The sequence below is a fragment of the Mus pahari genome, chromosome 7 (genome assembly GCF_900095145.1).
Source record: "Mus pahari chromosome 7, PAHARI_EIJ_v1.1, whole genome shotgun sequence".
In the NCBI taxonomy this organism is placed as follows: Eukaryota; Metazoa; Chordata; class Mammalia; order Rodentia; family Muridae; genus Mus; species Mus pahari.
Genome location: NC_034596.1, coordinates 26,159,013 through 26,177,952, shown reverse-complemented (window position 1 = coordinate 26,177,952; position 18,940 = coordinate 26,159,013).

Genomic DNA, 18,940 nt, shown 5'->3' with positions numbered 1-18,940 from the left:
GGATTTCTGAGTTCGAGGCCAGCCTGGTCTACAAAGTGAGTTCCAGGACAGTCAGGGCTACACAGAGAGAACCCTTGTCTCGAAAAACCAATAAAGAAGAAGAGGAAGAAAAAGAAGAAGAATTGCAAGCCCCAAGACTGTGACTAGCATCAGAACATGCAGCCAGGGGATCCTCTCAATAGAGGTATCATGCACTAGCCAAGGCAGAGACTGTAGTGATATGCACACGAGCTGAGGAGTTCAAAGGGTCTTTTATAGCCAGCAGGGGCTCAGTAGAAGCTCAGAAGCTTCTCTGAGAAAGAACACATATGCTAACACCTTGGTTTGGGATCTGTGACCTCCAGAACAGAGAAATAAATGGAACGTGCCTTCAAACTAACAAATGGTTGCTGTAGGAACCAGCTTAGCGACCCTCCTCGTGCCTTCCAGGCCAGTCTAGAGAATATCTCTCTGGAGAGAGACACTTCTCCGTATCTTCGTAACTCCATGCTTCCTTCCACATCCACAATTGCAAACATATCCATGGTGCCATTCCTTTTGTCACAAGAGCTAAGTTAAGCCCTTTAACAAGACATCTGTAAGAGCATGTGTTCACACACAGGGTTCAGCTCTCCTGGGCTCTTACCTGTTGTACAACTGATCTGCTTCTCTGTTGAGCCTTAGACTCGGCACTCCCCTATGAGAGCTAGAGAAAGCTAGCTGACTCCCAAATGCTCACCTTACGTTGTCTTGCCCTTCAGTGCCAACCTGGAAATCTAATCTCCACCCAGGTGCCAGTATACCTAAGTACTTCCATGAAAATTCTGTTTCACACAGTGTCGTTCACCACTTCAGCCACCTTTATGTCATTGCCACTGAGGGATAGGACGAATGTCATGCCTTTTACTCCCTGGTGACAATTTCATGTAGTGAGGTCACACAGAGAACCTGTAGAAGAAGTGGGATTTGAACCTGGGTTGGGGTGTTTGTTTGCTTGTTTGTTTTGTTTTTTATGCACTATGCTTTAAAAAAAAACTAATGTCAGCTGTTTACATTCTAATCTGAACAAGAATTTATTTTGAGATTTCTTAATATACCTGGCCTCACATAATTGATAATTAGTGAGAAGGAAGATGAAAAACAGAGGGGAAGAAGAAACTGAAAAGTCTAAAAAAGAGAAGAAAAAGAGGAAATTTCAGTCGTCTCTCAGACAGGATCAGAGTGACAACTTAGCTGACATCACTCCCGTGTCTTACAAGCGTGTGTGCACTGACAAAAGCCAATGCATTTCTGGCATGTATTTTAACAGTGGGAAATACTAAAAACATACATGCACCTATCCTACCTGGGTGCTTGAAGGCTGCCTGAAGAGTTCTGCATCTTTCCCACAGAGGGGCTTGTTCTAGATACAGTCTGCATAACAATTTCTGAATAATGGATAGAATTTTTTTACAGCCCTCGGCCCTCGTAGTACATACATTATTATTCATGTTTTCTACATTGATGTCTAATCTATTTTTTAATGACTTGCAGCCATATGTTGGTCTCAATCTGCATAAAAAAATACTCCCAAAGGGAGTGACCCAACCCAGATCTAGATCAGCATTCATTCTTTACAGGAGTAAAGAATGTTTTCTTTTTTAAAAAAGAAGTTAGAAAAATTATAGATTACAGTTCTATACTGAAAACGAAAGACTTACTATTTTTTTCCAAGGTTGGATTTTTCCTTTTCTTGTGTAACACCGAGGGTGGAACCCAGGTCTTTGTTCCTGCTAAGCAGCAACTCTTCTGTGAACTACATCACTCAGCCCTCCTTTTACTATTAAAGGGGGGGGGGGGATTTATTTTTATCTTATGTGTATGGGTGTTTTGGCTGCATATATGTCTGCGCACCACTGTGTGCCTGGTGCCTCCAGAGGCCAGAAAGCATCAGATCCCCTGGAACTAGAGCTATAGATAGAGTCATGAGCAATGGTACAGGGACTCAAACCTGGGTCACTCTGCAAGAGCAGCCAGTTCTCATAACAGCTGAGCCTTCTACCCAGCTTGTCCTCTTCTACTTTTTATTTTAAAACAGGTCTCCGCTAAGTTGCAAAGGCGACCTTGAACTCCTGATCTTGCTTGAGATTCCCAGAGATCACAATACCCATGGTATTGGGCCTGGCTGAGATTGAACTTCTTATAAAACTAATAAGGGAACTCCTTTTGCTGTCAGTTGTTTGAAGCAACTTTCTGGAGGGGAGGGAAGAATTTCAACCCCTGAGCACGCATACCCTCTCTGAGAGTATCCCACCCTCCACCCCCACCCTGCAGGCTCCTTTGCCTGGCAAACTCACAGAGCTTAAGGACTAGAGCTAGGCCCCACCCAGTGGTTTTTACAAAAGCCTAGAGGAGAAGAGCCATAGGGCGTCCTGAATAAAGCCAACCTCCTGCAGTAAAGAGCTCAGAAGATGGGGGGGGGGGGGGAGCCTAGCACAGCCTGGAGGCCAGGAGATCCTCAGCCCTTCCCTCTTCTCAGCAGTTGAAGGAGGGACGGCCTGTCTTCTGGTTCCGCCTTTGCCTGGGCAAGTAGTTTGCTCTCAGGACTTCCCAAATCCTGCAAGCAAGAGTGCAGAAAGCCGACAAGTACAGTCTTTACACATCGGAGAGGCCTCCCTGGCCTGGTACCTTGGCAGATGTTTGTGCCTCCTTCCCCTTTAAGGGCCCAGATGTGGATGGCTGCTGACAGCAGTTTGAAACTCTATCCCCTGGAGGCCAGGTTGTCGACACCACTGCTCTCTGCAAGCAGGCTCTGTGCTCCAGCTTAATTAGTGGTGTGTCATTGGGGTGGGCCAAATTTTCTACCCTGGCATTGGGGGAGGTGTAAAGTTGCAGCCACAATTGTCTGGAGATGATTCTTGGGTCCAGATTACGTGAGCCTGGGGCACAGAGGGAGGGAGCAGCCTTCTGCTGGAGCAGGTTCATAACCAGGTGAAGTTGAAGCGAGGGAGGGCTGTTCCTCTACCATTTATAAGGGAAGCTTGTTCTTTTATGATTCTGTTTCAGGCTTGATTCTGCAGCATGATTTTACCCCTGTTTCCTCTCCATTTGCATATTTCCTAGGAGACAGACTCCCATCTAATCATGGATTAGGATTTGGAAAAATCACTGTATTTTATGCTTTTAGAATGTCATTTTCTCTGTGAAAATTGAAGGTGCATCACTCGTGTTTACTGCCTTTTTTTTTTCTAGTGCCATGTAAATGTAAAGATGTCAATCACACTGGCATTAGAAAGTTACCTAACAGGTAGTGGATTCTGAAGTCTAAAAGACATGAATACTTTCTCAGAACGCATCTCAATATGTGCCATAATGTATGTGTTTTTTTTCTCAGTATCTCTGCATCTGCATTCCATTGAGCAGGAAAGATTAAGTGATCATAAGACACACACACACACACATACACACACACACACACACACACACACTTGTTTATATGATAGAGTAAAATCACCTAGTATCAGGCAACCTATTTATATTCTGAACTTAAAAGTTCTAATCTTATCATAGTATAATTTAAATATATTTTGCACTATATACATAACATAGAAAATGTGTTTTTAAGTAAATGCCTTAAATGTACTTGTCCACCATTGTATATGTGTATATGTAATACATATACATGCTCAGGTGCTCAGGTGACCCTTCCCCACCCCGTACGTGTGTGTGTGTGTGTGTGTGTGTGCGCACACACGTGTGCGTGCTTATGCAGTGCCAACATGCATATGTGCACATATATAATGAGGCCTGAATCTCTTCCACAACTGCTCTCTACTTTACATGGACTCTCAGAGAACCTGGAGCTCACTGACTCAATGAAGCTGGCTGGCCATTGAGCTCCAGGGCTCTGCCTCCCTAGCACTGGGATTACAGATGGGTACCACTGTATTGGGTCCTCGGTAAGGAACTAAGGTCATCATGTTTGCTCGTCAGGTACTTTACGGATTGAGCTTCTCCCTAGGCCTCAAGGACATTTTATGTAGAAAATAAGAAATAAAAATTTAAAAAAAAATTATAACTACTGCTGTCACCATCCAGAGAAAGAAGGGGACTCAAGGTGTGAATCAATCATATGTAGCAGATGGGACTCTGCCAGGTTCCTAGTGCTTCTGATCCAGGAAGCCCTGGCTCACTAACAGAGCTTTTCTCTGTCCACTTAGAACAGTAGTTCACAGGTAGAATTACCTATTTCAATTGCAATATAAATAAGCTAAGTATAGATACAAATAATTGTCCGTCAGAGAAAAAGAAAAAGTGGCGAATGTATGCCTCATGCTCCAAAAACCTGTGTTGAACAGGCCACCCAGCTGAAATCCATAGGAAGGCAGTTCCCTCTCTGCAATCTGAGATCAAGATCCAGGGCCACCTGTGACTTTGTTCCTGAGTCAGGAGTGAACAAGATCTAGATAGTCACTGTGGCTTAATTGGGGTCTAATTAACTAGAGTGCTCTTAGGTGAAAAGAAAAACAAATATGGGAAAAAACAGAGTCCCAAGGTCCCCAGGGGCCTTGGGGATTTCCAGAGGTTCCAGGAGCCAGATGGTTGCAGCTTCTATCAGCCAACCCATCGTACACAGCTCAGACAAACACCCAGGAAAAGCCGACTATAGCTGTGGTGTACTTTTGGCCCTGACGTTAGTTTGAGGGAGCCGCTACTTGGGCCTACAGGAGCAGCAAGAGAGACTGATGGAGGATTGCTTGGCTCTAGAGGGGAGTCTTGGGGCTTGCTTCTAGTCAAGCAGATTCTGCCAGCCACCCAGGTGGTCCTTGGGGGTTCTCATTTCTGACCCCACTGTTCTGGGGTATCTGGATTGGGAAGTGATCAGCCCTTGGCTGAAGAGCCACCCCCTTTTCTAACCAGGCTCCCTCCACTGCAGCAATAATTCAAGATGAGTAGAAATCAACCCAACCCAACCTCATCCCAACCATGACATCATCCTTACAGCAGCTCAGTGCTTCCCTGGCAGGGTTCAAATTACATTCTGGAGACAGACAAGAGTGTGAAGACAAAGCAGAAACTTAAAGCTCAATTATGTTAGATGTTTGGAGATAAAAAGGGGCTTCCAAATTCTTCACCATCTTGCAGGTCACACCCAGAGAATCTCAGCCAATGGGAAGGGCAAGTTGGGGTTTCCAAGAAGTCCAAGTAGACCAGTTTAAATCCCTGTGTGTTCTGATGTCACATTTCAAGATATTTTAAATATCATTTTATAGTTGATCTATTTGAAACTGGGTCTACTATAGCTCAGACTCAGTTCAATTTTACTAAACACTTGAGGATCACCTTAAACCTCTGAGTCCTCTGCTGCCTGCACTTCCCAGGAACTGAGATTACTAAAGTGCTATACCGTATCTGGTTTGTATGGTATTGGCAATTGTGCCTGGGTCTTGATACGTACCCAGCAAACACTCTATAAGCTGAGCTACCCATTGCTAGACAACCACTCTACCAACTAGGCTACGTCTTCAGCACCCCCCCCCCAAGACATCGCTAAAAATTTTCCTTTCATTATCTAATGCTGGGTTTTTATTGTCATTCTTATTGGATTAAAATTTTCTAGAGCCCACCTTTGAGGTAAGGGTGTGTTTCCAGAGATGCTTAACTGAGGGAACCTCCCCATCTGAATGTGAGGGGCACCAATCCCTTCATGTGCTGGGATCTGGGACTATAAAAGAATGGGGAAAGGAGAAAAGAAGCTAAGCACTTCTCTCTCTCTCTCTCTCTCTCTCTCTCTCTCTCTCTCTCTCTCTCTCTGTCCTCTCTCTCTCCTTCCACTGATCTGGGAGTTCTAGCCACAGACTCTCTCCATCATCATATCAGTTCCTCCATGCCTCACCCACCATGATGAGCTGTACTGTCTTGTCTTCCCTACCATAGTGGGCTGTATGTACCCTCATGGCTCATCTACCATGTACCCTCAAACACAATGTAAAGTGTCCCCTTCCTTAAGTTGTTTCTTAAGGTATTTTGGTCACAAAAACAAGAAAATAGCATATTACAGAAAAACGTTTGTTCTTATAGGACAGCAGTCTAATTCCCTTTTACTGGATACACCCAATGTGCCTCAATGCTGAGGAAATGTGATGTGTGCCCAGCATTTTGGGCTTCCTGGCTCTTTACCGCCTCCTTTGCTGCTGTAGTTGCTGGTTTGCAGTGTGTCTGACCTCTTCAGCTGCATGGTGGCTTATTCCCCCCCCCCCCTTTCATCTAGGCCCAGGCAGCTGCTGAAGTTACAGCTTGCCTGCCCTGGCGTTTTCTCTCTTAAACTCTAGTAAAATTGTCCTTAAGCTTTTGGTTGAGTCCAACCTTAAGTTGTTTTATTAATGAGACTAAAGAACCCCAAGAGGGAGCCCCCAATCCCTCCACCCCACCCCCTGTGACATCCACAGCGTGCACACGGTAAGACTGAGGCCAGGCTACACTTAGCCCGTTCAGAAACACTTTGGAACTGAGACTCCACGTCCAACCCACCGGGAGCAAGGCTTGGAGGATGGATGGGAGTGCGGTTAAGAGAGAGTCAGCCCGGCGTCCACCAGCCTCACCAAGACCTCCTGGCCCAGCTTCTGAGTGGCTCCAGCTTTCACAGAGCCTCACCCAAAGGGTGGACCTGCAAGGAAGGGTGTGCGAATGAGGCCAGGGACACACAATTATCTCTGTCAGATTCATCTTCCTATCACTTCTTCCTACACACCATAAAAAGACTTTATTCGTGCGTCAGCAGAATCAAGCCGACTGACACAGTTAGACCCATAGGAGGAAAAGAAGAACCTGAAGAGTCCCATGGCAACAATCACAGACCCCTTTAATTCCCTGCCTCTTCCTTTTTGTCACCAGACCCTCTATCCCAACCACCCTAGCCTCCTCCGCCCCTCCCCCACCCCATCATGTCATTTTACTGTTCCACCTCTTTAGACATACACATTTATTTACTTGGTGATAAGATAGGGTGGCTGGGCCTTCTGGAGAAACCGCACAGATATTATTTGCAAAGGCTGAAAAAGCAGGTGTTCTTAAGCTTATCTGAATATTTTGAGTAAATCCCTGTTTTGAAATGTAAATGATTCTGCAGCCTGACTGGTGGGAGATAAAGTAGAGAACAATGAGTTAATCCTCATTTTATGCAGTTCATTATCAGAAGGCTGTGCCAGGCCAGCCACCTCTTCCAGCATAGTGGAGGTCACGCACAGGTAGATAACTCCCGCCCCATAAATCACATTTATTGCGTAGATTATATTGGACATAAGCAGATCGGGGTATAAATGTTTTCTAGATGCTTACAGATGCAGTATAGAAAGATGATTGTTTTAAATATTTATTTGATACGAAACATTTCAGTACTTTATAAACTCGTTTTGCTGTCATTTCTGCAAAAAAGCAGATTTTTTTTTTCTTTTTTTCATCCTGGGGTGAAACAGAATGCATTAGTTTTTGAGAAACATGATTTAATCTTTTAGAGTACATACTGGTGGAGGGGGAGGCTTTATAGAATCTCTTTGATTTCTGTCTTTCCTTTAATTCTTTGCAAAGAAGGAAAGAAAGGAAAAAGAAGGAAGGAAGGACAGGAGGGAGGGAGGGAGGGAGGGAGGGAAGAAGGTAGGAAGGAAGGAAATAAGATAGGATTATCTGGTCAGATCTATGGATTAAGCTCTGTTAGCACCTTCCTCTTGTCTAATGTTAGTGCCAAACAACAAACAAACAAACATCCAAGGAACTCCATCATAGGAGAAGGTGGAAACGCGTGCATCAAAAATTTGGGCCAGGAAAGGCATCTCTGTGGCGGCTGCTATTCACGCAGCTTAAACAAGGAGTGGGTTTTTACCACTTCTCCAGTTCTGAATTCTTCCATTTTGCCCTAAGATCCAAACTGGCGGCTGAAGGAGAAGGAAAAGCATATATATATATATATATATATATATATATATATATGTTGATATATATAGCTGTTGATGTACCTGTTCTGTCCATCATGTCCACCCTGGCTCCACTTCTCTAAACCTGCTTTCCTTTTGTCTGCCCTGTCTCTCTTCTGCCACTTCCTTGGCCCCATCCTGATGACCCCACCTGATGAGCACTTAAGCTCCTGGCTGTGCGTCTGGCTTTCTGCATCTGTGCCTCTCTGGACACCAAGCTTTTCATTCTCTTCTCTCTCTCTCTCTCTCTCTCTCTCTCTCTCTCTCTCTCTCTCTCTGTGTGTGTGTGTGTGTGTGTGTGTGTGTGTGTTTAGCATGCCTCTGAGTTCCATTCCCACCCTGGGATGGATGGGTCCCTAGCACTCCAACATCTCTGGCTCAATGCCTTGTCTCTTACATGGATGGCTTTTGGAGGTGACTATAAAGAATGCCTTGCAGAAAGGCACATCCCTGCTCTGTGATTTCTGAGGTGAATACTGAAGGGCAAGTGACCGGTCAGCAGAATCTAAATTCTCTCCTAAGTCCCTAATGGCATCCTAAGCAGCAGCTCTCTGCCTTGTTTGTTCTACACTGGGACTGGGCAGGAGGAGATAAGAGCTGATTCATGTCACCAGAACATCAACTGTGAAGCACATGTTTACATAACTTATTACTAGGGAGCCTGGGAGTCTTTGGACTCTACTGAAGAGGTATGTCAATTTGTTTATTCCAATATTTGATCCTATTTTTAATCAGGAGTGAGTCGGCTGCTTAAAGATGGCACTAAATAACTGAGAAAATATGCAAGCCCGTATTTTATTTACTACTCTAGCGGCCACATTAAAATCAGGATGTAGCCCAAGGGCTATGTGCTTCAGACCATCACAGGTAGGTGTCAAAGGGTCACAGAGTCCTAGCACCTTCTCCTTCAGATCGCTGAAAAAAAAAAAAAAAAAGATACCTGCAGATAAGAATCAAGGTCGCAGTCAACATGGGAAAACAAATGAGGACATTGGGATTCATTCTCCAAGACAAATGCTGCCTCTGTGCAAAGCCAGCTCGATTATTGGGACTAAATGGACTTGTTATTTCTGGGGAACACTGGCCGATTCTTGGGTTATATTGATCACCTTGATGGATTAGGTAATTTCATTGTAAATGGCTCTGCCTTTTGTTCAGGAGACCTTAAGGGTTCTGACTGCCTAGGTAGCTGTTTACAAATGGGATTTCTGAGCAGAAGAGGTCATTGGGCCAATTCTGTTCCCTTGGACATGACTGTAGCAAAGATTCAGCCGCTTCCTGAGCGGGTCAACAGAAAGTCATATTCATTAAGTACCTGCAATGTACTAGAGGTGATACAGGGAATTTCCACAGTAGGATTTATCATAACATTAACCTAACCCAAGTCTTGCCATCTTCATAGAAATAGCTCTCCCCAGGACCCTTGCAGGAAGCACTCTATTTCTTTAAGTAGAACCTCTCTTCTGACCAAGCTCTTTCAGGTATTACGAAGGTTGGATCTCACTTCCTGATAAATTTGTAATTTTTCTGCAAACTTGACAGTGGGCTGGCCCATCAGAATCCTTCTCACAGAAAGTCAAAAGAAAAAGCTAAGTGAGCTTGCACCATCACACACTGCTTCCACTAATCCCCAGTTTGGTGGTTTTATTTCAGTAAAACAACCCTTCAACTTGCTAATTTGGGTGCTGCTGGTTGCATTGGTTTTTTGTTTTGTTTTTTTTTTTTTTTTCCCACATTTAATACATAAAGGACATAGAGCTGTACAAGAGCTGTGGTCATAGAGAACAAAGAGATGGTTTTAGAGTTGCTACAGAAAGTATAGGCACATTTATTGCCACTGGCTTGAGAGCCTGTGAGTACTTTCTCTCCAGAGAGTTTGGGGATTTCAGTTTGAGATGTGCTGTATCTAACTGACAGCTCAACCAGTGACTAAGCCAAGAAAGCAGCTCCACACACTAGAGAAACCTCTTCTGTCCCCAGCCCCAGTGCCTGTACGGTCCTAGTGTCCATCCAGTCTTACAGCATAGTGGGTTGTTGTAGCTTATTCCTGGATTGTGCTTCCAGCCTGTGCTTGAACATGGTGAGGGGCAATATAACACTAGCTCTACAGTTCTGAGGTCTTCGAAGACTGGCTACCCAGCCCGGAGCTCAGAATCTCTGAGATTCCCTCTGCATTTTCTCTTCTTTTCAAGACCACCACCACCCACAGCGGGATAGCCCTCTCCATTCCACTGTGTCATGCTGTATGCTAAGTGTTTCTCCCAGACATGGTCTCCCGGTGAGCACCTATTCCTTCTTCCCAGCACCACTGCGATCTTAATTTCCTGAGGACTTTGTTCTTTTCCCTAGCACTCTCTTGTGATGCCAACCGGTTCCCTTCCAGTGGGATGCTGGAGACTCCCTCCGCAGGGCATTGGGTGAAATCATAACTGTAATGAGCTTGAGTAAGCTAAGGAATTCCCAGGTGTCCACGGCTACAGCATTGCCCCCTATGCCCCTCTAGGACAGTGTTTCTAGAAGGCATCTGTAAAGTCACAGAATGAGTAACTCAAGCCTAGAGTCACAGACTGCGCTATAGCATTGGCTTTGCTAGGTCTCCAGCTCATAGACAAATGACAGCCTCTGACAATAGTGCTCATAATCTCCTTGACACTTCTCCATGTATGCTGTTAGTTGTGTCTCTGAGACCCTGATGAGAGCAAGAGACTGTCCCCACCACACACATACATACATACATACACACACACACACACACACACACACACACACACACACACACACACATTTGTCAAGTTTAATGGCAACCTTCTGAAATGGGTCTATCAGAATCGACATGCTTCAGTTTTCTAGGGTTAGTTTAGTTTTTTTCTAGCCTGACAATAAAAACACCAGAACCCATTTTCATCTTCTGCAGGCTCAGTTTACAAAGCCAAGGAGAACAGGAGCATTTCCTGAACCTCTGAATGCTTTCACAACTTAAATCTCCAGCAGGGAAATCACCAGACTGTATCTAGCTACACAGTAGGACTGCAGAAAGCATTTTCTAAGAACATGGAACCAAGGACCTCTTACCTGTCTCCACTTCAGTTCTCTCTCTCTCTCTCTNTCTCTCTCTCTCTCTCTCTCTCTCTCTCTCTCTCTCTCTCTCTCTCTCTCCCCTCTCCATCTCCCTCTGCCTCCCCCTCCCCCTCTTCCTCTCTTTCTCTCCCTCTCTCCCTCCCTCTTTTCCTCTCTCCCTCTCACTCTCTCCCTCCCCATACCCCCTCTGTCTGTATGTTATATGCATGTGTATATTACATGCATATATGTCAGTGGTTATACTTGCCTGTGCGTGTATACATGTGAAGACCAGACAGACATTGACTTCAGATATCTTCATCTGTACCTTTCTACCTTACGTTTTGAGACAGTGTCTCTCACTCAACCCAGAGTTCACCATTTCTGTCAGACCAAGAGAGAGAGAGAGAGAGAGAGAGAGAGAGAGAGAGAGAGAGAGAGAGAGAGAGAGAGATCTGCCTGTCTCCACCTTGCCAGCACTTGGATTGCAGACACATACCTCTGTGCCAGGCTTTAACCTCTACTACACTGGGGATCTGAACGTTGGTCTGTGTGAACAGCAAGTACTTTACCCCTTGGGCCACCTTTCCGGCTCCTCCAGCACCCACAGTGACCTTGTCTGGAGGGATGAGGCCCTAAAACTCAACTGCCAGGATCCTCTGTGTGGCTCTCAAGGCCACTTTGAAAGGGGAATGCAGACACCTTAATTTCTCCCTGATGAGTCACTAAGCAAAGGCTGCCGGCTGTCTGCTCTCGGGGAGTCGTGGGGGATGGTTGGAGGTAGCAGCCTGTGAAGAGGGTTAACCCTTCCAAGGCTGCGAAGCTCTATTCTGCCCTTCTCACTCCCAGTAAACCTGGGCGTCTGCTTGGATATATTCCATGGTGAGATGGAAAGACCCCCACTGAGGCTCAGACCTGCTTCCAGCATGATAGGTGTGAAGGTAGAAAGGCAGAAATGAAAGGAAGGAGGGAGGAAGGGGAGAGCCCCGTGGGTGCTTCATCTACCTTTACAGAAAGAGCAATCGCTTCCGCCTGCAAGTGTAAGGATGAGGTTTAAGTGTATGAACTGGGACCTCCTTAGCAGGCACCTGCAGGCAGAGCACACCCAAGACAACCCCTGTCTGGAATGACTCAAAGCACAGTAGAGCTGTCCCTGCCCTTCACTTGCTGTGCCTTGGCGGTGTGGGATTGGAAGAGTTGCCACTGCCCTGTCCCTTGCCTGAGCAGGGTGGGAGAGCTGGCCCCAAGAGCCTGAGAGCAGGAGAACTGACCCTACACCTCACCTGGGCAGCATAGTAGAACTGGCCCTGGTGGAAGAGGCAAGGGTGAACTGGCCCTGAAGTCTCGCGAGTCAGTGAGCTGGACCCACACCTCAACAGCCGCAGCACTAGGGGGAATAGGACCTGATCTTTACCTGGACAAAAAAGTAGAATGGACCCTGGTGGCAGGAACATGGATGAACCACCACCTCTAAGGGCATGAGAACAGGAGAGCTGGTCCTGCACCTTGCCTGGGCCGTGGTGGGGAGATGGCCCAGGTTGTGTAGATGCCAGGGAGTTGGCCCAATGGCATAAAAGCATGGGAGAGCTGTCAGGTTGACCAACTCGACTACCATCCAGGCATAGGCCCAGAGCTCTGAGTGAGCTCACCCCAACATCTACCCCATCTATGAACTTCTGGATCACCTGAAGGGGCTGATCCAAAGCTGCAGGATCTCCATGAGAGAGGGAAACAATAGGATATCTGAGAGGCGTCCCAGTGAAGATCCAGTATCAATAATATAGCGGAAGCCAGAGCCCTGGACCAGACCAGCGATTCACTGCAATGAACATTTGCAAGGAAAGCTATTCATTCAAAAGGGTTTACTGTGTGACACACCATGACACACCAAAGCTTCCAAGGCCAGATTTGTTTTTGTTTGTTTTCTTGGTGGTTTGCAAGGGTGGAGGACAGATATGGAGGGATGGAGAGATGAGTGGGATTGAGGTGTATGATATAAAATTTACAAAGAATGAATAAAAAGTTAAAAAACTAAAACAACTGGCAAAAAAAAACCCCAACAACAATAACAACAACAACAAAAACCAAATAAATTAAAATGAGACCACTTCCATGGCTCAGTTTGGAAAAGGACCCTGTTACCAAGCCCACCTTGGATTTAGTCTCTGGGACCCTCATGACAGAAGAAGAGAACTGACTTCTGTAAATTGTCCTTGAACCTGACATGCACAGAGCACACACGGCTTCATCAAACGCACAAATAAAAGATGTAATAAAAAAAAATGTTGGAATGTGTGAACTGCATCATAGGTCCTGCTAAGTTTCAACTCTTTCCCTGTGCTGCAGTCCCCCCTCACCCTTAGGCTACCAACTGCCCCATCTCCAGGCCACGAGGTCATTCTAGTCCCCTCTAATTCTTAGCTGTCCAATGTGACAAAAGAGGAAGCCACCACATGGCTGCAGATTCCATTTCTTCCTGAGGAGGCACCAGTGGAAGGCAGAGTGTGTACCCTGCAGGCTCACATGGAAACATGGGTACCTGCAGGAGGAGGTGATCCATACATCTCTGGTTGGACAGTTCAGGTGTCACTCTGGGCCAGCTCCTCCCTCGGCCTGGGTGGAGCCTCTGGTTAAGAGTAACAGAGAGGTAGCTAGAGGTCCTGCTCAGCATCTTCTGGGACTAGTGCTGAGAGCCTCTTCATGCCTGGGTGATGTATTCCTTGTGATTCCTGATTAGTACCTCAGACATATATGTACTATATATCCTGCTCACTAAACCTCCTATTGTAGCGGAGAGGGCAGACCCCAGGCTAGCGCTACTGCATGGTTGGGACAAGACTGGGTAGCATCTCTGGCTTGAAGATTATGTCATCCATTGCACTGAAGTTATTCAAACGCTTGTGAATAAAGATGGTGCAGCTGGGATCTGGCTGTACTTCGAAAAGCACTTCACAGTGGAAGTGACATAATTAAACACTAGAAAGCCATTCTCTGGGAAACAAGTCCATAAGGTATACAGATATCCTTTGATGCCTAAGCTATGCTTTGCGAAAGGAAGAGTCAATGGTTCCATCAAAGGCCAGCTTAGATGGAACATTCCTGAGCGGTCTAGGGACAAGCCACAGCACAGTACTAAGCCCTGGCTCCTCCTCACTCCCTGGCTAGGAATGGAGGGAATGCCTAGAACTTCACTTCCTTCAGCAGCCCCCCAAATCTCCTCTTCCTCAGCAGTGACTCACTGACCACAGAATCTCTGCAGTTTGTGTCTCTCACAGAACCTCTGGCCTTTCTGAGGAGAATCTGCCTACACGCCAGAGAGGGCAGCTCTCTAGCTAAGTGTTTCTTCAGCAGCTCTTTCTCACCCAGTTCCTCCCTCCACCCCTGAATAAATGATCGTTTTAGTCACTGAGTGGTTCAGGACATGATACCTAATTCCACCCTCCTGACCTTCGAGCAAACGGCAGAAACAAGATCTCCACTCCTATCTTTGTGGTGGGGCTTATTCCCTCCACCGCAAAGACCCCCTTGTGACAAGTGTCCTACCCACATTAGAGCAAGTTCTGCTGCCCAGCCCCCTCCTTGCCTCTTCCCACCATATGGGCATATCTTCATGCCCATCTCAACTTTAAATGACTCCCAAATCACAGAAGATTTAAAGCAAGATGAAGTTACTAGCCTGTTCTCTGGTTAATCTGTCCTTGGTTATAGGGTCTTAGGTGTGAACCCTGTGACGAGTGAGGAAAAAAAAAATTACATTCTCTTCCCTGCAAAAGCTATATACAACTCTTTACAAAAATCTACGGAAAGGGTTTTCATAGCCAAGATCTATGCATTTAAGTTTTAACTCTCTTATTTCTGCTTCCAAACTAGATCATAGCTGCAAATGCACATCTCTTTCGTTCTCAGTTTCCTGCCTTGCATTCTAGTCCTGTGTTTGACACATGCAGGGCCCATGATTTCATCAGCTTATTTTGAACACTAAATCTTTACCAAAAGATAAAAATGCTTAGGAGTCAGATAACCTATTTCCCTGCCTCCAGTTAATTCTCAAGGATGAACTAAAAGCAAGGCACCTCAAGGGCTCGGGCAGATGTGCTCTACTGTCCCTGATAATCACATGACAGTTCATAACCCTGTTTGTACCAACAACAAGAGAAAGACTGACGTGCAGAGAGAAGATTGTCTGTCTTTGCTACATACTTCCCTATAGGTCCCAAAGTGGGAGATGGAGCCTTCAGCATCAGACACGTAAAAGTCACACGGTTCCTTCTCTGCCCTACAGTGATGAGGAACTTAGTTTAAGCACTCCAACTCCCTAGATGGTTCACCTTCGTCATCCTCAACTGGACCACATTTGGAATTACTTAGAAGTCACACCTGGAATGAGGACAGTGCTGTATTGTGTGCTGGGTCTAGGGCTGTGAACATAGAAGAAAGCAGACATGTGCTGAGGACCAGCGTACATCTCTTCTGCTACCTAACTGCTGAAGCAGTCCTACAAGCCACGCCCAGCTGTCACCATCACCAGGCTTTCTGTGCCGTGATAAGCTGTGCCATGGAGGAGGAGTCAGACTAGACCCCTCCTCCATGCAGGTGCTTCGGTCAGGTGTTCAGTCACTGCAACAAGAACGCCATGTGAAGCAGCTCCTGCTACTTACACCATTTCGCTCTGTTAGAAATAAAAGTTGATGAAAGATACTCTTCTGCTTTGTCTTCATCCAACTATTCAGTCTGCTCCCAAGCAAGCCACATCCCCCGTGGATGACAAAGCCCTGTCATGAAAAGAAGCATTTTGTCTCCACAACATGGTCTAGATAGTCATGGATGTTCAGAGTTGGGGCTTGCCCCAAGACATTGTCACCCCTAAATCCTAATGTCCAACTTCTAGTTCTGGCTCTGGCTCTCTGACTTTTACTGAATGAAACTTAAAAAACAAACAAACAAACAAACAAATAAACAAAAATCAGGACCTATTTTCTAAATTTTTCTTCTAATCTAAGGATCTATTCAAAACTTGAAGATAAACAGAAATGGTGTGTGTGTGTGTGTGTGTGTGTGTGTGTGTGTGTGTGTGTGTAGGTGTATATTTGTGTGTGTATGTGTATGGGACTATGTCTGTGTGTGCATACAAGGAGACCAGAGGAGAATATAATCTCTCCCTCTATCATGTTTCACCTTGTCTTAAGTCAATAAGTGGTCTCTTGCTAATCTCGTGATTGGTCACTGGTTAGGCTGGCTGGCCACCAGCTTTCAGGGTCTTCCTGTCTCCATCCCGCAAAACTGGGATTATAGGAATGTGCAGCCACACCCAACTTTAACGTGGGTGCCGGACTTCAAAGTCAGGTCTCCCAGCTAGCCCAGGAAATACTCTTCCTCACCGAATCATCCTCCCATCCATTGTCCAGGATTTTAACCTCTGAGCTCACCCCTTTCCACATGAAAACTTTTCATACGGTCTCAGATATATAAGCATATGACCCTGAACTATAACTCAAACAGTCACTTATAATAAATTCTTTTTAAACTTAGGTTAAAATTGTTTGGGAGTATATATATACAATTTTAATCATTTATTAAAGACAAGGACAAGATGTATACAATGATGTGAATGTACTTTTTGGGTTTTCATTAACGGTAATATTGACTGAATATTTAAAACTGCAGGACACTAAGCATTCAACACTTTTCAGAGCTGATCTACATTTTGTTTCTCCAGTCTTCAGTGCCTAGAACATTGCTTAACATAAGTGTGTAGTTCAAAGCAGCAGAAGTGTGTGAAAGATCGTTTTAGAAACTGCTGGAGATTCTGTCCTAATCCCAAGCTGAAATTCATTTAATGGACTTTTTAAAAATGTAACTCACTGCAACGATTTAAATAAAAACTTAAGCCCAGCGTTCTACCACCGTGCAATCCACAGATACACTAATTTAATACTTGTCTCCTGAGGAGCGGTGAGAGAGAAACTCTAAATGTTGCTTCTATAATTAAAGCTGCGCATTCATGTGAGGGCAGAAAACTTTGCATGTGCAGGAAAATACTGCAGTTAATGACACACATGGGGACAGACTCAAGCTGCGGCATTTCAGGCACCATCTTTCGGTGAGTGTCAAGTGGCATGAAGACACGTGCGGTGCATAGCACACGTGTTGAGTTCAAAACCAAAGCTGTGCTGAAGCCAGATCATGCCACCCCTGAGCCCCACAAAGGTCATCACCTCCTCCTCTCTCCCTTTGTTGGAAACGAATGTATTCTTATTCTATGTGTATGTGTGCTTCTCCTGCACATCTGTAGACTGTGTATGTGCCTGGTTTCTGCAACCATGGCACTCCAAACGTCAAGCAGCAAACAGCCTTGAGTGTAGACTTCCCTGGTGGCTGTTTACACAACCTATTGGAGGACGCCTGCAGCTGGGAAAGACTGTTGCTTACATACTAAAGTGAAAGGTGCTTGGTTAAATTCATGCCCCACTTTTATGAAGATGACTTGTCCCAAGCCGTGAATGATAGCTAGCCATTCTAACTCCAAGTCAGGGAAGCTTTCAAAGCAGTTGGCTTAATTATTTCTTCATGTTTGTTTGAGGCCAAATTGTAAAACTTGGTGTCTTGCAATAAGCCAGTCCTATGTGGATTCAGTTATCTGTTTTTCTAAGGGATGACGAATACAAACCTTCAGGATCCTGAAAGTTCTAGAATATATATATATATATATATATATATATATATATATATATATAATATAATATAAATATATATTTATATAATATAAATATATATATATATTTAAGTGATCGTGTTACCTCGCACCATAGGTAAATATTTTTGTTATATTTTTAGCTGGCTTGATTTCCTATCCTTCAATGCAACCAGGATTTTCTGCTGTTCATGTAGTTCATGCCATCAAAGTGTCTTCTTTCCTCCTTTAAATTTCATGAATGTGTGTGTGTAAAGATGCTTGCTGTTCTTGTTTTAACATGTGTATTGCCTTGCCACCCTGTAGAAAGTCAAGGCTGGGAGATTTAAAAAGAAAGGGCTTTATATTTTTCTCACTAAGGCTTTGTGCGACATCCTCAGAAAGGCTTACAGCAGCCTGAGTCACATCCGAGACAATTTATTACTACCAAGTGCCCTGCCTGGACACCATGGGGTTGTTGCCAATCTTCCTGCGTGGTGGTGGTGGCGGTTTGCCAGCTTGTCTCCTAGTGCTTCTAACTGATGAGGAAGATGGTTTCCAGATCTGTATGTTACTGGCTGGGTGGCTTACCTACGACCTTATCTTCGTGCAATTTGATAAATGAGTGTATTTCTCCCAATAATATAAAGAAATAAGTGACGAGAAGCATGCTAAGGTTATTTACACTTAAAATCTCCTAAGAAATGAGGCTGAAATGTCAGCAAGGCCTGCAAAGTGGGTTACTATTTATCACCTTTGTTTGTATGTCCTCTGCTTATGAGGAAAGGTCATTCACTGTAACAGGTGATTAGTCTGCACTGGTGCCTCTGCATCAACAGGGACTGCAGAGCTGATGATATCTGCCCTAACTGTGTACTCAACATAGTTCTGGCCAAGACTGCTACAAATATTATATCCAGTGTCTGTCTGTCTGTCTGTCTGTCTGTCTGTCTCTCTCTCTCTCATACACACACATACACACACACACACACACACACGCACACACACATGCACACAGATAACAGATAGAATGCACATGTTATGTCAACAACAGCAGGAATGAATGTTAAGATATGGAAATGACTAGCTTGCCTTTTGACTTGGATTAAGACAGTCTCTAATTTAATTGCAAAAGAATGTTCTGTGGTTCCTTCAAATACTAAATAGTTGGGCTAGAGTGATGTCCTGAGCAGTGAAGAATGCTTGGTTTTCTTCTAGAAGCCTGGAGTTCAGTTCTCATAATCCACATGTTAGCATACAACTGTGGGCATGTGTGTGTGTGTGT